At 39.2% G+C, this 23,438-nt stretch overlaps 2 pseudogenes; one reads left to right on the top strand and one right to left on the bottom strand.

The window, feature by feature from the left end:
• The window catches only part of LOC135321893 (cortactin-binding protein 2-like), a 28,278-nt pseudogene extending 5,562 nt beyond the window's left edge, over nucleotides 1-22,716 (top strand).
• LOC116154175 (U6 spliceosomal RNA) lies at nucleotides 7,909-8,008 on the bottom strand (annotated as a pseudogene).
• Nucleotides 22,717-23,438: the final 722 nt, after the last annotated feature.

The following is a 23,438-nucleotide window of genomic DNA, read 5'->3' as shown; positions in this document are numbered from 1 at the left end:
TCTTGTGTCAGCCAGTGGGAAGGGTCTGTGGATACTGTGGTGTCCCTTTTTTTGTTGTGCAGAAAGCACCTAGCAGGGAATGTTCTTTTGGTCAAAGGGTGATGGAAAAGGACAGAGAATAGCACGAGCAGAGATCTGGATGAGAGAAAGGGGGTCTCCTCCTCTATTCCATGTAGGCTTTTAGAATATTGGGGATAGGAATCTTTCAGCTATTCTCTTGCTTTTTTTTACCAATAAATTAAATTGATCAAATTACATGACTTCCAAGTGAGGAATACACTGATTTGTAAGGCATTCTAAACTTATCCCTGGTTTTTTAACCGTATTTTCTCTAAAGAAAGAGATTTAAGCTACTTGAATTGGGCTGTGGTTAGAAAGTTGAACTTTTATCTTCCAATGGGCATCATACATGCATTACTGTATATGTTCCTCTCTACAATTCTGCAGAAGAAAGCCAGTGAAAAGAGGCACAGAGAAGGAATTTTTTTAAAAAGTGTACGAATGAAAAAATACAAGAAGGAAAAGTAGCAGATTTTTTAAAATAACTAGCTTTAAGAAATAAAACTTATATGGAAATTAAAATGGTGCCAGTGAAGAAAATAATGTGGAACAGAACATGTCAACAAGGGTTATCTTTTGGCTAGCAAGGCTTATCTTGTATTTATTTTAAAATAACATCTTCCTTATCATATTGACTTGTGTGAGAGAGTCATGCCACATGGCTCCGTTATTTGCTAAGGAGTGTATGAACGTGTATTAGAAGTGGGTCCAATTTCTCCTCGGTGTAAGGTATTGAGTTGGGTTAGCAAGACAGATGCTTTTTAAAATTGCATGTGACAGTAGTAGTAAAAAAAAATTAAACACTAAATTGCTATTTCAAAGAAATGCTTAGAATTCCTGAGAGAAATTTCTACTTCAGAAGTAATAGAGATGGAATTAGTGTGATAATAGGAGGAGGCTGTGCAATTGAAGTCTACATAAATGAGTTTTCCTCCTTAGACCCTACGTTTGTGGAGGCTCTTGGAATGTTTGTCCCTTGCTTCTCATCTGGACTCGGAGCATCATCCCTACAGAGCTTTGTTTTGAGTGAACAGTATAGAAGATGTGCTGCCATCCATCTCAAAGGGGAGATTTTGGACTTGAGGTCATGTTAGACATAAAGGAGTTTGGATTTAACTATAAATGTGATATGTTAATTATTTTTAAGCCCATGAGTCTTGCTGTAGAACTGCTATCCAGAACATTTAATACAATGGTGTGCAACACTGGACAATAGCCCTGAGCCTACCCAAGGGGGTGTCTATTTAAGATGACCAGCCTCTGGAGAGGAGCAGGGCTGACATAGCCTATAAAGTTGTAAGAGAATAGGACAAAAAGAGTAGATTTGTTTTAGAAATAGGGCTTTGAATTATCACAGGGCAAAGGGAATCTGAACGGCTTTCCAGCACTGGCCAAAAGGAATCTCCAGCTGTAGCGTGGAGTGGGTGGCCATCTTGTGTCTACACGAACCCTGATCAGGGGCTGATAAATCCTTCAAGCCAGAAGGTGTAATGAGTTTCTGCTTCTGTGGCTGGTTAATATATTAGAACTGAAACTATGTTAACCTGAACTCAAAACATGCTATTTCTCAACTAAAATGAAATTTACCTTTGGACCAACTTGCTTCAGGATGTTGCTTGTAAGTGGTCTGATGGAGACGTAGATGTTACTGAAAAATTGAGTATATTTTTGAGTAACTGAGGCCAGCAGTATTGAAGACCAAGCTTTTCATCAAAGAAACCCAGTCTGTTTGACCCTTGATCAGTCCCTCAGGGAAGATCAAGATGAACAGGGATGAGATGGAAACGACCCAACAATCATGAACAGCACCCCCACCTCCTTTTATCTAGGGCACAAGCTGTCCATTCACTGAGGGATTAATGAGCAATACAGTTCTTGCCTGTAGACCCAGGAGGATGAGTCTATGTCTCCCGAACTCCTGTAAACTCAGTTATCTCCAGTCTGAATCCTCCTATCCTTCTGTTCCAGCCCCTGCTGGACAGCTCAGGAGAGATGCCTGACTCAGCAAACACTCAGGCATGAAACAGCCCATCCCCATCTCCCCTGCCTCATGTGTGCTCTTCCTCGTATGCTTTCTGCCTCCATTACCTGCATGGCCTCTTCTGATGGGAGCTTCTGAGTTGTCTCTGGTATTTCTCTCCACTGCTCTGTCAGGACAGTCAACCACTGAGCGTTACCGACTCCATCTCAAAACACCTTTTTGTTCTGTGCCTTGGCCCTCGATGAGGGTCCCACTCCCTCTTGTCCTCACCTCATCAATAAGAGTCCGGGGGTGTGCTTTCCTGTTTTTCTTTCCTTTCCTGTCAGTTAGTCACACCAGTGTAAGATCTCAAAGCAGGATTCAAATCATGTTTATCGCCCTCCTTAAAGACTTTCACCCATTCCCATGGCTGGTAGTTTCTCCCCCATGACTTGACATTCTGGGTTCTGAGACTTCATATCAGCAAATCTCACCCTGGCTGATCACAAAATGTCAACACCTGAGCTCAGAACAGACCAGTTAAATCAGAGCCCCTGGGGATGGATCCTAGGAGATCATAATGTGTAGCCCAGGGTGAGGACCCAGCCTGCTGCCTGGCTGCTCAAAAATGGGCCTCCTGGATTCTGTTCCACTGATTTCATTCCTCTGCCCCTAGCTCCCAACCAAACCTGACTGAGGCCTGTGTCAGCTTTGAGCTCACCAACATACCCCTCTTGCAACATGCCCCTCGATTCTGACCTTGGTTTGAGGCCCCTGTCCCCTCCAACCTTTGTTCTTCTGACTGTGCCATGTCTTAAACCTAGAAAGCCTTCTTCTGACCTACCTGTCAAAATGCGCTTCCTTCTAATAGGTTCAGTTTAAAATGGCACACATCCCTGGTTAGAATTGATCACCTTTAGCATGCCACAGTGCTTAGCATCGTACATCCAGCAAGGAGGCATGGGAAAACGTTTGCTGAGATGCAGTTCCTCTTCCTGCAGACACGCTCTTTCTGGATGCAGCAGCTTCAGGACTACTGGAGCTAGTCAGACACTTCACACACATCAGGGAAAAGCTGGAGACCTGCAGTCCTTAGTTACAGAAAAGCAGATACATCAACCATTCAACCTGGCCAATTTTTTTTTTTTAATCTCTGGATATAAAAGGTTGTTAGCTTATCATTGTTTAAAAAAAAAAAAAAAACTACAGGTTTCTCAGACTTCCATGTCTCTGAAATAACATTTGAACCTGAGAAGCATAGAATTTTAGCACTCTTGACTCAATCGCTGTGTTGAAGAGGACCCAGCCCCCCCAAGTACAGCTAAATTGAGATGTGGTTGTTATTGTTTCTACTTTTCTAGTTTTTAAAGCTTCAGAAGAGATTCATTTACAGTGCTCAAGGAGTTCTTTTGAAAGTGAAAATGCATTTGTGTCTATAGTAACAAGGAGGCCGAAGGGAGTGTGATACACCATCAGAAGTGTTTGTGAAAAGTGGAAGGCATGACAGAATTACTCTCAAGTATCTTAAATTGATCTTTTTTCAAGGTTAATTTAGCTATGACTGGGGCATCTCAGAATCTTCTAAAACATTAAAAAGTAATTTTAATCTTTTTATTCATTGGTATATAGGAAGAATTATATGTATTTTAACTACAATTTGAATGACATTAGAGTGCTTAGCAGGTGCCATTATATTTTGTCCACTGACTTATCTTCTACATAAAATAACAATCTTCCATTTACTTTCCATCTTTCATTTGGGGTTGATATGTAGTTCAGCACCCCCTGTCTTTAGTGTGAGGACCCCTTAAATAAGAATCAGAAGTCCCAGACTGTAGTCCTTCCTTAACCACTGTTTCTGAAACCTTAGTCAGATCACTGTAACCTCTCTGAGATCTGTAAAATGAAAGGAGGGTTCTGCTTGTCTCTGAGGTCCTGTCTCCATAATTTTATGAATATTTTACGTATGTGCCATTAAAGGTCACTTAAGGATTTTGACTTTCTGTATTGTGAAATATACCTCTATAAGGTACATACTACTTATATTTACAGATCAGTGAATCATTTAAAATAACCATTTAACCACTGATCAGGTCACGGAATAGCCCCAGTTTCAAGAATGTACCCATGTGCCACACTCAGTTCACAAACTTTTCCTTCTGGAGATGTCCACTAGTCTGTCTTGTTGTAGTAACCATTTTCTTTGCTTTTTAAAAAAGTATTACTACATATGAACCCCTGAATTATATGTTTAGTGTTGCCCCTTTTGAATTTTAATGTTCAAATTATATTGTATGCATCCTTGTATGATTTCTTTATATATATATTTTCAAATTGAAGTATAGTCAGTGTACACTCTTGTGTCAATTTCTGGTGTGCAGCATAATAATTCAGTCATACATGAACATACATATATTCATTTTCATATTCTTTTCAATCATAAGTTACTACAAGTTATTGAGTTTAGGTCCCTGTGCTATACAGTATAAACTTGTTGTTTATCTATTTTATATACATTAGTTAGTGTCTGAAAATCTAGGACTCCCAATTTATCCCTTCTTCTCTGCCGGTAGCCATAAGTTTGTTTTCTATGTCTGTGAGTCTGTTTCTGTTTTGTAAATAAGTTTGTCTTTTTTTTTTTTTTTTAGATTCCACATATGAGTGATATCATATGGTATTTTTCTTTCTCTTTTTGGCTTACGTCACTTAGAATGACATTCTCCAGGTCCATCCATGTTGCTGCAAATGGCACTATTTTATTTTTTTATGGCTGAATAGTTATTTATATTTTTTAACATTTTTACATGTTATAATCATTTTACAATGTTGTGTCAAATTCCAGTGTAGAGCACAATTTTTCAGTTATACATGAACATATATATATTCATTGTCACATTTTTTTCTCTGTGAGCTACCATAAGATCTTTTGTACATTTTCCTGTTCTATACAGTATAATCTTGTTTATCTATTCTACAATTTTGAAATTCCATCTATCCCTTCCTACCTTCTGCCCCCTAGGCAACCACAAGTTTGTATTCTATGTCTGTGAGTCTATTTCTGTTTTGTATTTATGCTTTGTTTTTTAGGTTCCACATATGAGCGATCTCATATGGTATTTTTCTTTCTCTTTCTGGCTTATGTCACTTAGAATGACAGTCTCCAGGAGCATCCATGTTGCTGCAAATGGCGTTATGTTGTCGGTTTTTATGGCTGAATAGTATTCCATTGTATAAATATACCACAGTTTATCCAGTCATCTGTTGATGGACTTTTAGGCTGTTCCCATGTCTTGGCTATTGTAAATAGTGCTGCTATGAACATTGGGGTGCAGGTGTCATTTTGAAGTAGGGTTCCTTCTGGATATACCATTTGTAGCAGTCCTCCACATGGTTGCTTGTAGTTGTGATTTGTTCCCTTTCATACCTGTTGTATGAATATACTCCTGTTGGAGTACAGTCTACTGTTGGTGGACATTTGGGTTGATTCCCTTTGGGATTTGTTAAGGAACTGGTATTGGACCATTGTGTATGTGTGTGTGTATTCAGTAATGCCAAACTGTTTTTCAGAATCCTTATATTCCCATAGCAGTTTAAGAGCATTCCCATTGTGTCACATCTTTGCACACTTAACTTTTTGCCAGTTTATATAGGTTTCTGTAAAACCTTTAATCACCAAATTTCCTTTTTGATCACAGCATGTCTGATCTCAGTGAAACAATCCTCTGCTACCAAGAAAATCATCATCATCTTAGAGAATTTGGATAAATCTTCACTGTCTGAGTTGCTGGGGGACTTTTGGGGACCTCTGGAAAATCACAGCACTGAGAGACCCTGTACTTTCCAGAAAAGTAAAGATAGTGGAGAGGGCTCGCTGAGAAGCAAGCTTCTTCAAGATCCTTTCAATCTTTCTATTCCCCAGAGTACACATTAGGCTTCCTGGTCTTCTTTCCTTCATGTATGTGAATTTGGATTTGTCCCCTGATACCGCTTGCTGAGGTTGGAGTGTTGCTTTTGGTTTGTTTTAGGAAATGTAACATCTGAATGTTACTGCTTTCATGAGAACCACTTTCTGATGGGAACCGTTGCCAAGGCCTGTGTCCAGGGCTTTGACTTGCTGGTACAGCAGCATTTCCACTGGGTTCAGCTGCAGTGGGATGGGGAGCCCGTGCATGGGCTGCTACAGAGGTTCCTGAGAAGGGAAGTTGTGAACGAGGTAACAGCCCACGGGCACAGGCTGCTGCCGGGAGAGGGGCCTTGCGTGCCAGGCAACCTGGGCCTGGGCTCTGCCACTTACATGTGGTCTGCAGCAATTAAAATTTTTGGATATTCAAGGGTTAAATAAGATAACACATACAAAATCCATAGTAGTTTCTGGAATATATTATGTACTAAAAAAAAAAAGCAAATATTCATTGTTCTCAAGGAGTCTCTCCAAGTTTAAAATGCTGTGGGAAACTAGATTAGAGAGTTAACCACTCTTCTTAAGGAAGAGCTACTGCTTTCCTTGGAGCCTTCCCTGTCCATCCCCTTGAGCTAATGTTAATATTTGACTGTTACCCTGTCCTGTCATAAATATTAAGAAGTCATGTGAAAAAAATTAGAACTCTGTTGACACCTTTTTAAGAATAATAATCACTGTTAGTGATTTTTCAGAATAATAAAATATTCTATATTCTACCAAATAACAAAATTAATTAGTGCTGACCAAAGCTAGTACATTACTATTTAATTTAATATTCTTAAATGAGGCCAGTAGCTGAGTGTCAGGATGGATCTGAAGTAAAAGAGCTCAATTTAGCAGGGTTTTATTGTGTAATCCTGCACAGGGGGCCACACTTGGAGGACAGGATCTTCATTGTATCAGCACAGTATTTTAAGCTGTAACCCAAAACCCCTCTGCTAGCTGCTTCACAAAAAGAGGCTTTTCCCCTTACATAACCAGACATCTTGCAGAAGGTGTTGCTGCCGTCCATTCACACCTTCACCCACATCTCAGATCTGGGTGAGTCTCTTGACCACCTTTCAGACTGCAGGATATCTGCAGGGCTTTGGGTACCACACCCTCACACAGACGTGTCTGCTGGCAGGAAGCAGGATGCTGTGTGGAGAGGGAGCTTCAGCATCCTCCATCTCCTCTGTATCAGGGAGGAAAACAGCTTTTTCTGAAACTCCCAGAAACCTAAAACTTCCCCTTACTGGTTCATTAACTAGAACTACTTTCATGCCCACCTCTCCACCCCAGACCATGGCTAGAATGAACTTCCCAAGACCAAAGTGCTCCACCAAATTCCTGAACAAAATTCTGTGTCTGTTGTGTTAGAGCATATGAATGTACGTGCATTTGTGGGGTGGGGCGGGGGAGGCAGGCAGAGGGAGAAGTGTGGAGTGGGAATGCCTTCAGTGATTTCATGAACAGTGCCTGCCACTAGTAACTTGAATTAGTTCCTGAAATTTGTAATTTAATCGGAAGTCTTCTGCCCCAAGCTCTGCTAAAGTCAGTTGCCTGGTTATAAATCTATGCTTTTGACCAAAGCACATATAATGTACAACCTTAACCAGCAGGAAGATAGGTAAGGTAAACATAGTCATAGGTCTGTAGCTTTTCAAATTATAGAGATTTCCATTAATTTCATCACTTTTATTATTTAAATCTTATTGCCGAAAAAAATCACATAAATAATTGCAAAAGATACTAGTTTTTCTTAAAGATTTTATTTTTTAAGAGCAGTTTTAGGTTTACAATAAAACTGAAAGGAATGTACAGGGATTTCCGATATAACCCTTGCTCCCCAAACATGCATAGCTTCCCCTGTTATCACCAGAATCGTGCATTTTCTTATCAAGGAGTAACCTACATGGCACATCAAAGTCCCTAGTTTACCTAAGAGAAAAACATCGAATGCGTCATGAATTTGCATGTCTTCCTTATGCAGGGGCCCTGCTTCTCTGAAAGGTACAAGTTTACCGGTTTACCAGTTTGGTTCTGTAGATACAGCACTATTTTGGATAAAGTGTACCTCTTTTTCCCCTTCTCCAGCTCTCTGGTGAACCTTTGAGAAGGATTGATTTTACTTGTTTTGAAAGGAAAGTTCCAAGCTTCAAGCTCTACACCTTCCTCCGCTGTGTTTAAGAACAGGCAAGTGGGGTGTGCTGTGAAGAACAGAAAGAGGGGAAAGGGTAATGCCTTTAATTTACCAGGAATCACTCAGGTAGGTTGATAAAATGGGCTCTTGGAGTGAGTGCACAATGGGAATGAATGACTCCTGCAACACATTAGAACTCTTGTAACTGCAGGAAGGAACCAAGCCTTTGGGGGCTCTCAGAAGCACACTGGCACTTGTTCACAATTTCTTCTTCCAGTTCCTCACAGGGACGAAGGTAAAATGATCTTTTAGGACAACATCAGGCTTCTAGTATTAAAAAAAATAATAATTATATTTCTTTAGTAGGAAATTAATATTCAACTGTTATTAATTGTACGTGATCTCATTATTCTTGCTAGAAGAATATTGGAGAAAGAGGGAGAAATATGATTGTTCCTTTTTTTTGAAGAAAAAGGAAATTATAACAGATCCCAAAGCCTGGTGTAACACAGTGATGTCACTTTAGCGGTGCTGCTAGAGTCACTGAGCCACTCTTTCATGTTTTTTCTATACCAAATTCTATCCCTTCATGTAGGACATACAAATATTCATGTATTATCCTCAGTCTTGGTATCTAATTATTATGATATTATATCATAATTATCATTATATCATAAAGATTTACATAAATCTGCTTTCTTATAAAATACAGAGTTAATTGTGAAATAATTCTAAATTATTGAGATTTCTCCTCATAGTAAATAAATCTTCATCCTTTTATGAACCTTCTGTGCTACCAAAAAGGGACTCTACTTTATAAAATATAATTCTAAAGAGAATTGCTCCCATTAAACTATGTGTACGATACAGTATTACTTAAAATGTACACATTTTAAAATTTGAAAACAAATGAATTTCCTCATGCCAGCAGAACTCTGTACATTTTGATGAAGTTAGCATTTTAGCTGACTTGCATTCTAGGGAAGTTAAAAGTAATACAAGGTGAACATGCCACAGGTCCAGATGTACCATCTTCTCACTTAACCAAATTATTAAACTATTTCATGTCATCTTTATTCATTTGTTCAGAATCCTTTCTTGAACACCTATTATTTGCAAGACCTTGTGAGGTACTCTCTGTACGTGTGAAAACTGATTTCTTCCAGAACTGATGTGTAAGAATTCATCTGAGGTGTCTTACTGCACTGTCACGTCTGAATCCTTGCATTTCACGTCATGAGCTACAGATCTATCTCCGCATCTCATGCTAACACACATGATAGAGCGTGGTGTTACCTATCCCTCCTTCAGCCACCCCAGGTGGAGGGAAAATCAGAATCGGCTACATTTTTGTTTTACAGTTTTAAGTGTTTATCTTCTAAATTTTGGACTGATAGAAACAAAAGGAAAAGAATCCCTGTTCCAAACCGAGCCCCCACCTTCCTCCTCCCTGTGTCTCTAGTTACGAGGGCAGGTGCCCTCCCCCTGCGATCCCGTGTGCAAGATGGTTGACTGGGCCCCAGCTGTCTGGCAACAGCTCAGCGTGTGCCTGGCCAGCTTGGGCACACTGGAAGCACTTCTTGGACCAAAGTATTTCCTGTCTTGTCCTGTAATCCCAGGGTATATACAAGCAACAGTGAATTAAGTGTCATTTCTCCTTCTTTGTCCATGTAAAGTAGAGCCCAGGCCAGTTTGGGATTTTGGGGGGTGAGTGGGAAAGCTGCAGGGGCAGCTTCTGCCATCAGCAGAGAATGCTGGGCTCCACACTGCTGGCGCAGGAGCACCAGGACTTGTCTGTTGAGCAGTTCCTAGGGAAACTGTTTTTTGCTAAGACTAGATTGATAGCAGTTTCACTTTGTTTACAAAACTCTCATCTGAGTTGTGGGTGACTTGCTGTGCAGTGTCTCCTGAGGAAGGTCCACATGACACATTCCATCAAGGATCCTATAACCAAAAAAAAAAAAAAAAAAAAAAAGGAAAGAAAGAAAGAAAAAACCGAACAAAATGACACAACTTCATTCTGTTGATGAAGTGAAAAGCTTCCTCCTTTATTAATGAGACTTATGTACTTACTAGGTTTTCTTTTGGAGCAGCTTATGAGAACAGACATATATACAATAAGGTTAATGAGATAGAAAATCAGAAGGAAATTGAAAGGAGGAAAAATTTATCTCCATCCAGATTACTTAGTAAGGTCTCTGAGATTAGCTATTAGATTTGATTCTGTGCTTTCTGGCATCCTGGGCAGAAATCCATTTTGGAAAGCAGGGGCTGCAAATAATACATCTTCTATTTTGTAAGACAAACTGTCAAATTAGTAATAGCTCACTGGGGGAAAAGAAGAAGTGCTATATTAAAAAATACATAGCATTTTCTTGTTAAAAAGCAGAAATACATTTATTCATATAATGACCCCTGTGGCAGTATCATGATTAAATTTAAGCCTTTTCAGAGTCTCAGGATTCTTAGGAGCCAGTTTTGGCCTTTCCTGTTTGGAGCAGTCGTTGTCAAGAAGTAGACGCTCAGAAAATTTTATGCTCCTTGTAAGCTGACAGGTTTACCTGCTGCTGGTTCGGGATGCTGGGTCAGAAGCCAGCACTTCATCGCTTACAGCACAGTTGCAGCCTAGGTTTCATATGTGCATCAGTTCCCCCAGCTTCTCGGGTCCCCTGGGGTGATGCCTAGTGGCCCAGGTGGGTGCTGTCTTTGCATCAAAGCTGTGGAACTTCAAGCTTGGATGGCAATCACCCTGTCTTCTAACAGTAGATGCTGGCGAATCTGTGTACCTTTTGTCCTGAAAGGAAAAATTTTCATTATCCTGCTGAGGAAACAAATCTGCCCACTGCTCCAGAAGGAGGCACTGTATTTTCTAAGCCTGTTTGCTGTACTATCATCCTTGGAAATGTAGTCCAGGACAACAGCTTACACAGGAGGTACAGAAATGCTGTGGAGAGTTGTCTCTGAAACATATAAGGGAATTAAGAAATTTTTCTCTTTTTTTGCCAAAGCTTATCATCTTTACCCCTTTAGCAACTTTAAGAGTAATTGTGTATTTTTTTTTCTGAATTATGTATCACTAGACATGAACAAAGAAGCTGACCATAGACAGATGCTTGTTATCTGGATAATAGTTTTAACAGTTTTGAAAGGCTTATGCCAATGACCTAATAGCTTTGACAAGTTTCCTACTCTGGGAGTAGTTTTTTAATTTACAGCCTTTAATTGTAATAACTGTTTTTTTTTAATGCTACAACAAAGTGTCGTCTTTTTTGAAAGAATCTTAATTGGCATTGAGGGCTTCAAATTTGGGCTCAAGTCCCACGGCTACAGCTATTAATGTGAAGAGTCCACTTGAGGTGATGGCTCGTTGACTGCATCCCTTCTACAGGGCTAACCCTCCACATGTAGACCCACCTTGGGGTAGGCAGATTTTATTTGCCAGTGATTATAAAATGAATCCCCATTGCAGAAATATTAAAATACAATCTATGTATCTTACTAAGGAAAACGGCAAGTAAGTTTAAGCTGTTTAGACACAGATTTTTAGGCAATCGTTTTCTCAGACTGCTTCAGTGTGTAAAGTTTTCTCCTTTCCACCTTCCCCCTTACAATAAATACTTATTTGGGCATTTATCTATTCAACACTCAAACACTGATTCCTGCTCTCCAAGATCTTATACAGAAAAAGGAGAGAGACATGTGAACAGCTTCATTTGAAATACATTGCACTTTTAAGCCAAACTCAAACTACTCTGGTGTTGGATAATTTCATTTATTCCAAAACTACCTGGGAATTATAGGATATATATAGAAACACTTAGGTTTTGCTTCATGGTCTTCAAACTTGTCCCTCATAATGTAATTCACAAGAGGTCTGGTCTTAACAATGAATCCGCTCCTCTCTCACAAGGTGGATGTGGAATTGTGTCCAGAGTTCAAGAAGCAATATTGTCAGGAACCTCTGAGAAAAGACAGCCAGGCCTTGGGCACACAACCAAAATCCCTAGCCAAAGGGAGCAGGCTGTGGTGAGAGCTGCTCTCAGCATCTTGATTAATAAAGCTGTTCTGCATGGCTGTTCCCTCCAGAGAGCAGGTATGTGGTTTCATGCTGAGAGGAGAGGAAATTCACACACATATGTAAGACTTGTTTGAATTTGGTTTTAGGGATCTCTCTTTTCTCTGTGTAACTAGAGAAATTATCTCGACATAATGGTTGTTTCACATCATTGCTCTAGAACTCATCTGTTTTTTAATTACTGGCTCACCTTTAAACACCAGACTTCAAAGTAAAGTTTGCTCATTGACAAAACCTCTGCATGGATATTAAGCAGGCCCATGATTCTGAAGAGGCTATTTCTTTGGGAACTGGAAATGTTGGATTTTGCTTGACTCCATGAAACCACATTATCACCACTCTCCTTTGTGTCCTTTCAGAGCTGGACCAGCATACAGCTGATTTCAAAGGAGGAAGTTTCCCTTTATCCATAGTTTCAAGTTACAACAGTTGTAGCCAAAAGAAAGAAAGTGGTGCCTGGGGAAAGGTGAGAACCAGTCCTTGCAAGAAGTCTGGGCATTTCTCTTCATTCACCTGGAACAAGCCGGATCTGAGTGAGGAAGGTAAGGGGGCCAGGCATGTTCACCTACACACATGTGGGCACCCACAGGTGGTTTCTGAATGCAGATGTGCTGTTATTTTTATCATTATGCATTCAGCAAAACAAAACTGAGTATGTCAATGCATATTTTCAAGGAATAAAGTACATAGAGTAGGGTACATTTCAAAAATGTTGAGAGTACCCTACATGAAAAGATAACCTTTTATACTAGAAGTCTAAAATTAATTTTTTCTTTACTCTGTTAATGATCATCTGCTTTTGATTAATTTTTCTTAGGAGCCACACAATTATATATATATATGTAATAAAAATTGACCCATAAAAGGAAAGAAATATGCCAAAGAGCATCCCTAAACCAACCTTAAATATTTAGAAGTATGTTAGGGTCTCTTACATGTTTCTTTTTCATACATGGGATGTACCTTGTCCCAAGATTTAGTCTAAGCACTGGAAACACAGAAGTGAAAACAGGAGATAAAAATCCTTTCCCTCATATAGTTGACATTCTAGTAAGTCAGTGAACAGATTGTGTGTATAACTGGATATCATATACAGAAAAGAAATGTGTAAGTTTTTATTCTAACAAAGAATAATTTATCTCTGGGGCTGGCTTTGACAATAGGATAATCAACAATTGTACAAATTACAAATGTCCTCCCTAAAGGAGATCATCTTTGAGTAAGAATGATGTTCCAACCTCATATGCATTGAGGATTTCTAATATACGTAATTAATTTTAGGTCTTCAGGGTACAAGGGGGCTCCTGAAGTAATACGTTTCATGTAATTTTATGGCAACTTTATAGCAGAGGGGTTGCTAAAATAAAAGGATATGATGTCTGAAATCTTATATTTCTTAAAGCAGAAAAAAGTTGCTTTAGTATATTTCCATATTTAAGCTTGTATTTTTAATAAAAATTTAATATGGCTTTTAACCATATCAATACATGCCAGTGTTTTGAAATTACGCCAAATATGTGATGATAAATTGTGACCACTTTTTAAAAATGATTAAATAGACAGTAACTGGGAAAAAAACTCATTGTAAAATAAGCGTTATATATTTATAATAGGATACATTCTGATCCCCAAAGCTTGCCATTACTTCCTAAAGTTAGAAGTAATGAAGTTTGACTCATGGAATAAAGTCATTAGACTCCAGTCCCGCAAGAGACTCCCCTACGTGAATTTCTGTAGCGAGGATTATACCCTCTACCTCTCTATCTATCCCTTCGTAGTATTCAAAAGAGCTCTGTGATGAGGATTGCCACCTCTGATTATAGATATCAAAACTGAGGCTCAGAAACCCATGGCTACCTGCTCCAAATCCCTTCGACAACCCCATGGTTCTGTAATCTGTGTTTTTGTATCTTGCAAGTCCAATGCTGTTTTCTTCCATCTGTGCCCCTCTAATCCTGCGGCACGTGGAATAACCCATGGCAGTCGTACCTGGACACCATGCAGACTCTTCACTGTAGCAGCTCCAAGTGTGTGAGAATTTCTTAAGGGTTCAGGATCAGCCTCTTTCCTGAGGTAAGTAATTACCTAAACAATAAGCATTGTCTGTATATACTTTAGAGTTGACAAACAAAACCCATTAAATGAATATGAACTTATATTATGGAAATAAGTCTACCTTGGCAGACTATCATGCAAAATATTAAACAGTAAATAATTATAAATGATTTTAAATTCATTTATATGTTCAGTAATTAGTTTTAGAACTATTGGATATATTGGATATTCTTTGAAGTACGAAAACTTACTTGAAAGATGAATAATATTGTAGGTTTACACTGACTTCAACACAGAGATTTATAAAATTCATTGGCCAGTGTTGAGGTGAATAAACCACTGTTTGGTTAAGAACCAAGGTGGACATGCCTCTAGGTATTTTTTATCATAGTAATCTTTCCAACAATTACATTTGATATAAAATCATTACAACAAGGTTTGGGTTGAATTTTGTTTTTGTTTTTTTAATCACTGTTTAAAAAAATACCAAAATAGGAACCCTTTTGCATTCCCTGCAGACCATTGTGGAAGCTCACGAAATTTGGTAAAAACACAGCCTCTTTCTTTGCTGACCTAAAGCACAAAGATGTAGGTCACAGGCTTCTGGAGGTCAGGGCGCAAGCCTGTGCACTTATCTGGAATTAGGGAAGAACTGCTAGTTAATGCTTTCTGACAATAATGACAGAAGTAGGGATGAGGAAACAAGTACAGAGATTCTCTGATGATCTGCCTTTAGTCAGGAGATTTCAGAATCATTGTTCAGAGATAACCTGTGCTAGCAGCATTCATACAATTTCTTTTCTTTTTTCTTATTTATTTATTTTTCCTGCCTAATTTTTTTTAACATTTTTTATTGATTTATAATCATTTTACAATGTTGTGCCAAGGGGGTGCGGGGCGGGAAGGGATAGACTGGGATTTCAAAATTGTAGAATAGATAAACATTCATACAATTTTAGAATTCACTCAGAAGCAAATGTTTTCATGAACTTACAAAATGTAGGCTGTATTACAGAAACAGACATTTTGGTTCGGAAATGGCTGAGTGTTTCTCATGCTTCGACTGCAACCCACAGTGAGAAATAATTGACAGCATGACTAGTTACGCACGGATAAATACGCATTTGCATGTACCCATAACTATCACAAATTGGTATGTTTACTGAAGGCAGTACAGTCTGATATTTCCTATTCTGTTTCTTGTTTTTTTTTTTTTAATGGATTGAAATCTGCAGTTTGAAATATTGGTATGATATGCAGTATTTCTTAATGGTGTGGCTTTTTGTATACTGTTTCTACTTCGAATTGCTTTGCATTTTACAGAAAACAAAGTTAAATTTGTACACTATTAATGCCACCTGCACTGTAATACATCATGGGGCCCACACATCAGAAACTCTGCTTAACCTATAGTCAATAGTGTTAGAAGGCAAACAAAAGTAGAGAAAGGGAAATTACCATCATCAAAGGGCAGGTATTAACTCCTTTTCAGGTACTTTGAGAACAAAGATCTAAGGGCATGGGGAAGAAACCATTGAGAGTAGGGTCCACTGATAAAAGCAGAGTTCAGGATTCCCGAATTCAACTTCAGGAGGTGTGAGTTGTATTGACTTTAGTTATAAATATACATGAGGTAGTCATTCCCTGACCTTTCCATAGTGTCTTAAGAGATGGATTTAATCCAAAAACAATTTCTCTGTACTAAGAAATTAATACAACATTATAAACTGACTATACTTCAGTAAAAAATTACAATACTCTTTCTTTTAAATAAAGTTCAAGATGCACAGGGACATTCTTTTAAAATGCTTACAATTTTTCTTTAAACAGGTATCAAAAATAATATTGCAGCTGAATTGTAACAGGAATGCTTCTCTGTCAAAACAAAAAGTAAGTTTACCTTGCAGATTTAACTCATAACAATACACATTCTTATTAGTTTGTGCAACAACTATGCTGTTAATACAATTTCTTCAAAACATAGAGGTCATTCAAATGCTAGTATTAAACTGAAATCTAATGAATGAATGAAATCTAAAGAAAAAAGTTCCTTAAGCTTAATATAACTTAATAATAGCCTATTTTGCTATTAGTTTGTTAAAAGGTTAGAAATATCATTGGCTTCATTTTATAACAAATTTGATAATTATTCTTAATACATTTGCAAAGTTAGGGTAAATCCTATTTGTGAACTTTTAAACAGGTTTTAAATGTTAACATTTTTTTTTTTTAAATGACAGAATTACAGAAACATAGCATGACTTGTTCTCTTACGTTGCTCCTAGGGAATTGAGTATAGCTCCAAATTTGTAAGCTGAAATAAAGAATTATTTATTATAGAATATTTGTAAATAGGCCCCCAGTGGAGCTGAGTAAACTGTGTGCCCTCTCGCTTGGCAGATAACATTTAAAATCCTGTGGCCTGGTTTACAGAATTACAGAAGGGGGAGAGGGTGAAGGAAAGTTTCATGTGCTTGTTTCTGCCAGGCCCACTGTTAGATCTGCTCTATTCAAGGAACCTATGTAATTTTTTGTGCTAATTCTATGATGTAGTATAAGGAATTCGTTCCAGATAAGGGGGCCCAGGAGCTGAAGTGCTGAGTCCAAAAAGAAAATCTGACCCAGGGCCATAGTGCTAGTAAGTGGTAGATTCATACATTCTCCACTATCCCACTGCCCCCTACACCATACACCAGAGTGTTCAATGCCTTAGCCTTGGAGACAGAAGAAAAGGGAAGAAGATTATGGAGACTGGAATGTTATAAGACAGCATGGATTTCTTTGTGTAATATTTTATCCTATAGAGAATTTTGAGTGGGAGTTATCAAAATCCAATGGGAGTGGGTTGTTGCCTAAAATGACATTTATGAATGCCTTTAAAGGATTTAAAATTATTTTCCTACCCTCCACCAAATCCCCCAAAAATGTGTGGTGTCTAGGTTCCATATTGGGAATTGGGCTGTTGCTCTCAGTTTGAAAAACTCTTCTGAACTTTGTGGTAGGTCTTTAGAGAATAATATATCATTGATGTTGAATTTGGATCAAAGACTCTCTGTGGGTTCAGATGATGAAGCCGACCTTGTGAAGGAACTTCAGAGCATGTGTTCCTGCAAATCTGAATCTGATATAAGCAAGGTAAGCAGGACACATCAGGGAAGGCACTGAGTGGCTCCACCCAGCAGCAGAGAGACTTCTTGGAGCCGCATCATAACACTCACTCCCTGATAGAAATTCCTTATAGTTAATGCTCCAAATCAAAACATCCCTTACCTTGCTTAGAAAAGTGCTTCCTTCCAACACACAATTTATACAATACGAGAGCCCTATTTAGCACAGCTAGTCAGAAAACCATGAAGTTAAAAATTGTGTATGTTAATTGTCTTACCACAAGTTACACTAACACATCCTTTTTCTTTCCACATTCTTAACTTTGGCCTGTAAGTCATCTATCTGTAAGAGAACATTACAGCAGACTTGTGTTCTGGATAGAGCAACAACTCTCCTTAACAAATAAGAAAAATGGGTGGCCTGTGTAATTTGTTTAGTCAGTCTTTAAGCTGTGAAATTTGAGATCCAAATATGTACGTCAATGACTCAGTCTCAAAGAAAGCATTATTATAGCATCAAGCTCAGCCTGTTCTGGCACTCTGATATCTGCAGCAACACTGACCAAACTTTCTTGATAAATGCCTTTTACTTCAAAGAGAGAAGGAAGGTAGTCATAACTTGTGCAGGTTCCACTGGGAGACTCCCCTATTATACTTGGACAGTCATGGTCTCTAGGACAGAGTAGAATTGACTACCTTATTTAACCTTGCTGGAAATGAGCTGAAATACTTAGCCACTGGAAAAATAAGGTAACAATCAAAGTCTTGCAAATTTTATATTCTTTTGTTGACATGTGACTCTTAAAAAAAAATAAAGGCTCATGTGGTTACCTTTTTTCTTAGAGACTGTTTCTCATGCATTTGCTGTTAGTTTCCCATGAAGTCTGCATGTATACAGTATAGGACTTGAGGGTCTGTTCTGTAGAATTTCTGACAGAGAAGAGAAGGATCACATTTCTGGTGTGGGCCTTCCACAGTGACTTTGTCTCACCTTGAATATGTCACAGTGTAACTGTGAAAACACAACTTGATAAATTGTGTACTTTCCAGATTGCCGATTCCAGGGATGATTTAAGGAGGTTTGATAGTTCAGGAAACAATCCTGCATTGTAAGCAACTGTTAATAATTCAAGAATGCCAGTGTCACAAAAGGTAAGTGCCCCTTTCCCTCCAGAATGGGACAAAGAAGGATTGTTGTGGAAGTGACTTCACAAATCTGTCAATGTACATCACCAGGTTACTTTTAAACCATAGCTGGGAAATAAATAGGAGAAAGGTAAAAGTGTTCATTAAGTAATCAAGGTTAGAAAGATTACCGTTGGGCTAATAGCTTGAAAGAATCATATAGAAAAAGCATTACTTCCCCCTCCCCTTCTGTTTGACGCCTAAAAACTTGATTCCAAAGTTTTGGGTGTGTTTTCCATTTGGTTTCATTATTTTATGCCAAAACTAGAACTAATGTAACTTCTGTCTTGTTTTACTTTAAAAGGGAACACTGATTTTCATCTGAGAACTATTTTGGAAAATTGGAGTTAATTTACAGCAAAGGGCTGAGTGATAACCTAACGGTCTTCTATACATGGTCTCACTTCTGGTTTTCTTTAACTTGCTGTATCATGCATGATGTTTCAGTGAGAGTCTTTCCTTTAAAAACCAATCAGAATGTCAAATAGAGGAGCGCAGATTCCAACAGAGTTCATTAACCTCTTGAAATAAAAGATTGGTTAATAAATGCCAAGAGATGAAATGGCCCAGCCTGATCCTCCTGGTGAACGGAAACAATGAAACTGCTCCTTACCCAGCAGTGATTTTGTGAGGATGCACCTTTTGCAAGAGGCATTTAATGATGCGTGATTTGCTCACCAAGCCATGTCAATCCTGGTTCACATCCTGTTCTCGTCCCCTCTGATGGCGACTGACACCACCCTGTGGGGAGCGCAGAGAACAGATTCTCAAGTGAGTGTGGTGAGACCACTGAATTATTCCTCCTCCTCAGCTCCCCTGCCCCTGCCCTCTCACTGCTTTATTAGGTTTCAGTCCTGATGAATTACATGTGAAACTGTGGGGCTGTGTGTGTGTCGGGGAGGAATAGTGATGAGGCTGCGGTCCCGTGTAAGAAATATGTAACTTGACCATCTGTGAAGAAGAGCACGACCTCCCTGGCTCACTCTCTAGAGTGTTTGCTTTTCTTGTTCCCAGTTGGGAACATTTTAGAAGCACAGTATAGTATGACTTGGAGAGCAGGTACGCAAGGATGACTAAGGAGGTGACCTGGGGTCTCTACTGAGAATTCTGGCTGGAGAACACTTTGTTCAGGAGCTGCCCCTGAGCTGTGGTTCAGAATACTTTTCTTAAGCCTCCAGGACCCTGCTTTAGGATTCCTCGTGGGACAGTCAGTGTGAAGAGGAGCCCTGTCTCCACTGGCCCAGTCACTTTCCTGTATAAAAAGTGTTCACTGCTAGTAACTGGCTGCTGTTGACTAGCATCTAAGGGAGACAGTTTTGTACCTGTTTCTGTGACATGACCATATTGGGTTGCCACAGTAAGGCACTGTTCATAAAAAAATAGTACTGAAAGTAAGATAAGCCCTGGACAGCTTTGTGTTAAAAGGGACCTTAAAAAATTGGTCCTTTGATACTTTCTGGGCTCTTAAAAAGAAACATGGAGTTGTTTAAATGTGTCTTTGATGTGGGTGTTAGGCCAGCTGCCTCCCGTTTTTCCTTTGCCCACTGAACACGTTCTGACTGTTCCCCAAGGTTACTATTTTTCTCCGAGCCTACCAGCAGAGGGCGAAGTAATACCCGTTTGGATTTGGCGTCCTGAGAGCTTCACAGGCTCGTGCCTTTTCTAGCCTGAGAAGCTCCGAGTATTTCTTGGTTAGATACCCAGTTCCTTCTGTTATTAGGAAGTAATTCCCTTTAGAAGAGCTTCTGTGTTAGTTGAAATCACTTTCCCCTGTTTGGTCAAAGAGGGGCCTATTAATCAAGTGGCATGTTAGCCCGTCTTCTAAATTAAAAAAAATTTACAGAAATGCATATTTAAATCAATAGAAAGAACAGGCACTAATACATGTTTTCTTCTCATGAAAATGCACATTAAATCTCCTAAAGCAAAGTTCTCATCTTTGGCTGCATAATGAAATCCACTTGATTTTCTCTAATCCCTGATGCCTGGACCACAGGCCCTAGACCCTTCTGATGCAACTGGCCTGAGATGCAAGCTGGACACTGGGGTTTCTGTAAGCTCCCTGATGAGGCTCATGTGCACCTGGGCTGAGATCCACTCTAACACATACCTCGGGCTCTGTCATTCTTATTTTCCACCCCATTTCTTTCTTTACAAATGTGTCTTTGACCTTCATGTAACTTATTTTTCACATGTTATTCTCTCTTTCCACACCACACCCTACACCTCTCCCTGTCTCCTCACCTGTCACAGTCCCATATGTCCTTAGAGATCCACTGCAGTGTCATCTCCTCCACACTGTTTTCCTTTACTTCTTCCTGCTCTCCCATCTAGAGAACTGGGATTATGGTGTCTCTTAGCTTCCAGCAGATGCTCAGGATTGTATTAGTTACTCTGATTTAACAATATTTCTTTACAGTTAAACAATTAAAACTTCTTTTAGGGGCAGTGCCTTTTCTAAACAAACAAGAGGTTTTCTTTGAGCTTTAGAGGCACAATATGAGTATCCTTATGTTTAATTAAGAGAACTTTTGGGTTTTAGCCCAGGAAGGGTTGCCATGGCCCTCCCAAAGCCCAGGTGACTGTCCATGCACTCCTCACACCTCCCTACCTGTCCACATCCAGCCTCAAGATCAAACCACAATTTTAGCTGTTGTGGGTGCTCACTGGTACTTTATATCACGTGGGCATTTCCTGCCACAGGCCATCCAGATGCACTCCCGTTGCCTTCCTGATGCTGACAGAGGGGTGGATTAGCAAAGAACACACTGTGTCACCTTTCTTCCCTCAGGGCCTTGACAGCACTACCCCTGTGGATGCCCAGAGTTAGGTCCACCTCACCTCCTCATAAATACCAGTAAGCTGTTATTTTAGCATGCCATGTCTGCTGGCATTTTAAACCAAATTATGAGTTGGGATTGCCTTACTAGGCTCATGGCTCAGTGCACAGATTTAAGAAGACACCCAGGAGAATTCAACAGCCAGCAGAGGCCATACTGTTACTATTGTCCATTAAAAGCCATATGAAGTATCTTGCCTGTTAAATTCTATGGTGTATACATTGCTGTATGGTTGCATTATTTTAAATTGAAAAAGAAGGAAAGCGATCAGTATCATCTGCTTTAAACGCATTTGGAGCAGCACACTTGGTAGGCCTCTCTTCTTGTTTGCTTGTTGGCAGAACTGAACACTACAAGATAAGGGAGAACAGCGTGCAGGAAAGGTCTTGTCCCAGCGTCATCTACTCACCTATCCAAGTGTTCCCTCCTGGGTTCCCTCAAGGGCCTAGACCAGATGAGCAGAGGAGTTCTGGAACCCTAGGAAAATGAGAGCATGCAGTTTCCCAGTGTGGAAGACCTTGGGCTGCCTCAGCCCAGAACTGCTGCACAGGAACCTTAATTCTCTAGGACGTAAGCTCTACTAGAGCAAGGATGTTGCTCTCTGATGGTCTCTAACCACATGCCAAGCACCGCAGTTTTGTTTTGTAGTTAAACACTCAGAATATCTGTTGAGTAATAGTCCAATTTTTCGTTTACAGCTCTGAAGTCAGAAAAGGTAAGTAACTCACTCAAGGCACCAGGGTTGATTTGTAGAACTGCTTACAACTAGTTGGTGGGACTAGTCCCCTCTGGTTGATTTCCTCAGGCCGAGGGCTTCATGAAGCTCCTGTTGGTGGGGAGACCCCAGACCCTTTGGCACTTGATTCACTGACTCCTGCACTGAGCTCTTTTGTGACACCAGAAAGGGCCTAATGAAAGCCAGGCAGTGGGTCTACGGGAAGTTAAGCACTCATCTTTTCCTTTTTTCATTTTCATTTGCTCCTTGTTAAGGAAGAACCTCCTACAAGCTTGTTCAGAGAGGAAGTTAGGACTGATCACAGAAGCTGGTCACAATGTCAAATGTGACATGCTGTTTTGTTTCCCTTTCTTACAGGAGGTCAGTCCTCTCAGCAGCTATCAAACACCTGAATGCAGCAATAGTATATCAGAGACTGAGTTGGGTGTTTCAGGAGTTAAATCTTTTCTTCCTGTTCCTAGAAGTAGTCACCTAGTGTTTCCAGAGCACTGAAAGCAGCAGCAGTAACACACGGCAAATAGAAATAAACAACAACTCAAAAGAAGAGATTTGGAACTTATGCAAAAATGAACAAGTAGAAAAACCTAACAAATAGGCCTGCCTACAGTTGTCTCATTCTTAACTTCTGTATATTTCACACAGAAACCAAGGACAAGAAGATGTAAATACCTTTAAATGAATCAGATGTTTTCAGTGTAATACAAATATGAGTGTGAGGCCACTATTCAAGTTTTTGTAAAGAATGGATTTATAACCAACATTTTATTTTCAATTCTGTAGGACTGAACTGCAAGACCAAGACATTATATCCACTTTTCAAGTAGTTTTATAATAGAACAATTGTAATAGTTTTAATCAAGATGTTCAGGGGTATTAAAACAACTGTGTACTGTATATCTATATATATGTATATATGAACATTTAAGAAAACCAGGAATCATTGCATACTACATGTTAAAAATGTGTACTACATTGGCTTAGATAACATGTACCATTTTAAATGAATATCGTACTTTTAGGTTCACTTGATGAAGAATGAGTTGAATGGGGCAATAACAAATCATTTCTAAACAGTTACTTTTCCTAAAAGCCATATTAAGCATTTTGCCTGTTAAATTCTAGTTTGTAGTTTTAAATCTTTTAATGGTTATATCATGTATATTTATGCATATGAGTTTGCATTATGCCTCCTGTAAAATAGGAAATTATATAATGCAATAACTAAAAGTGTTATCTTTCTTACAAAAGTTTTGTACCTAAGTGGATATTAAAAAACTGTAAGTGCTTCAATAAATTAATTCAAAGTTAATGCCCTCTTCAAATCTGGTGGCACAATG

Source organism: Camelus dromedarius, chromosome 8, assembly GCF_036321535.1.
Source record: "Camelus dromedarius isolate mCamDro1 chromosome 8, mCamDro1.pat, whole genome shotgun sequence".
Taxonomy (NCBI): Eukaryota; Metazoa; Chordata; class Mammalia; order Artiodactyla; family Camelidae; genus Camelus; species Camelus dromedarius.
The sequence above is the reverse complement of the archived record's forward strand: the minus strand, read 5'-3'. Positions and strand labels throughout refer to the sequence as shown.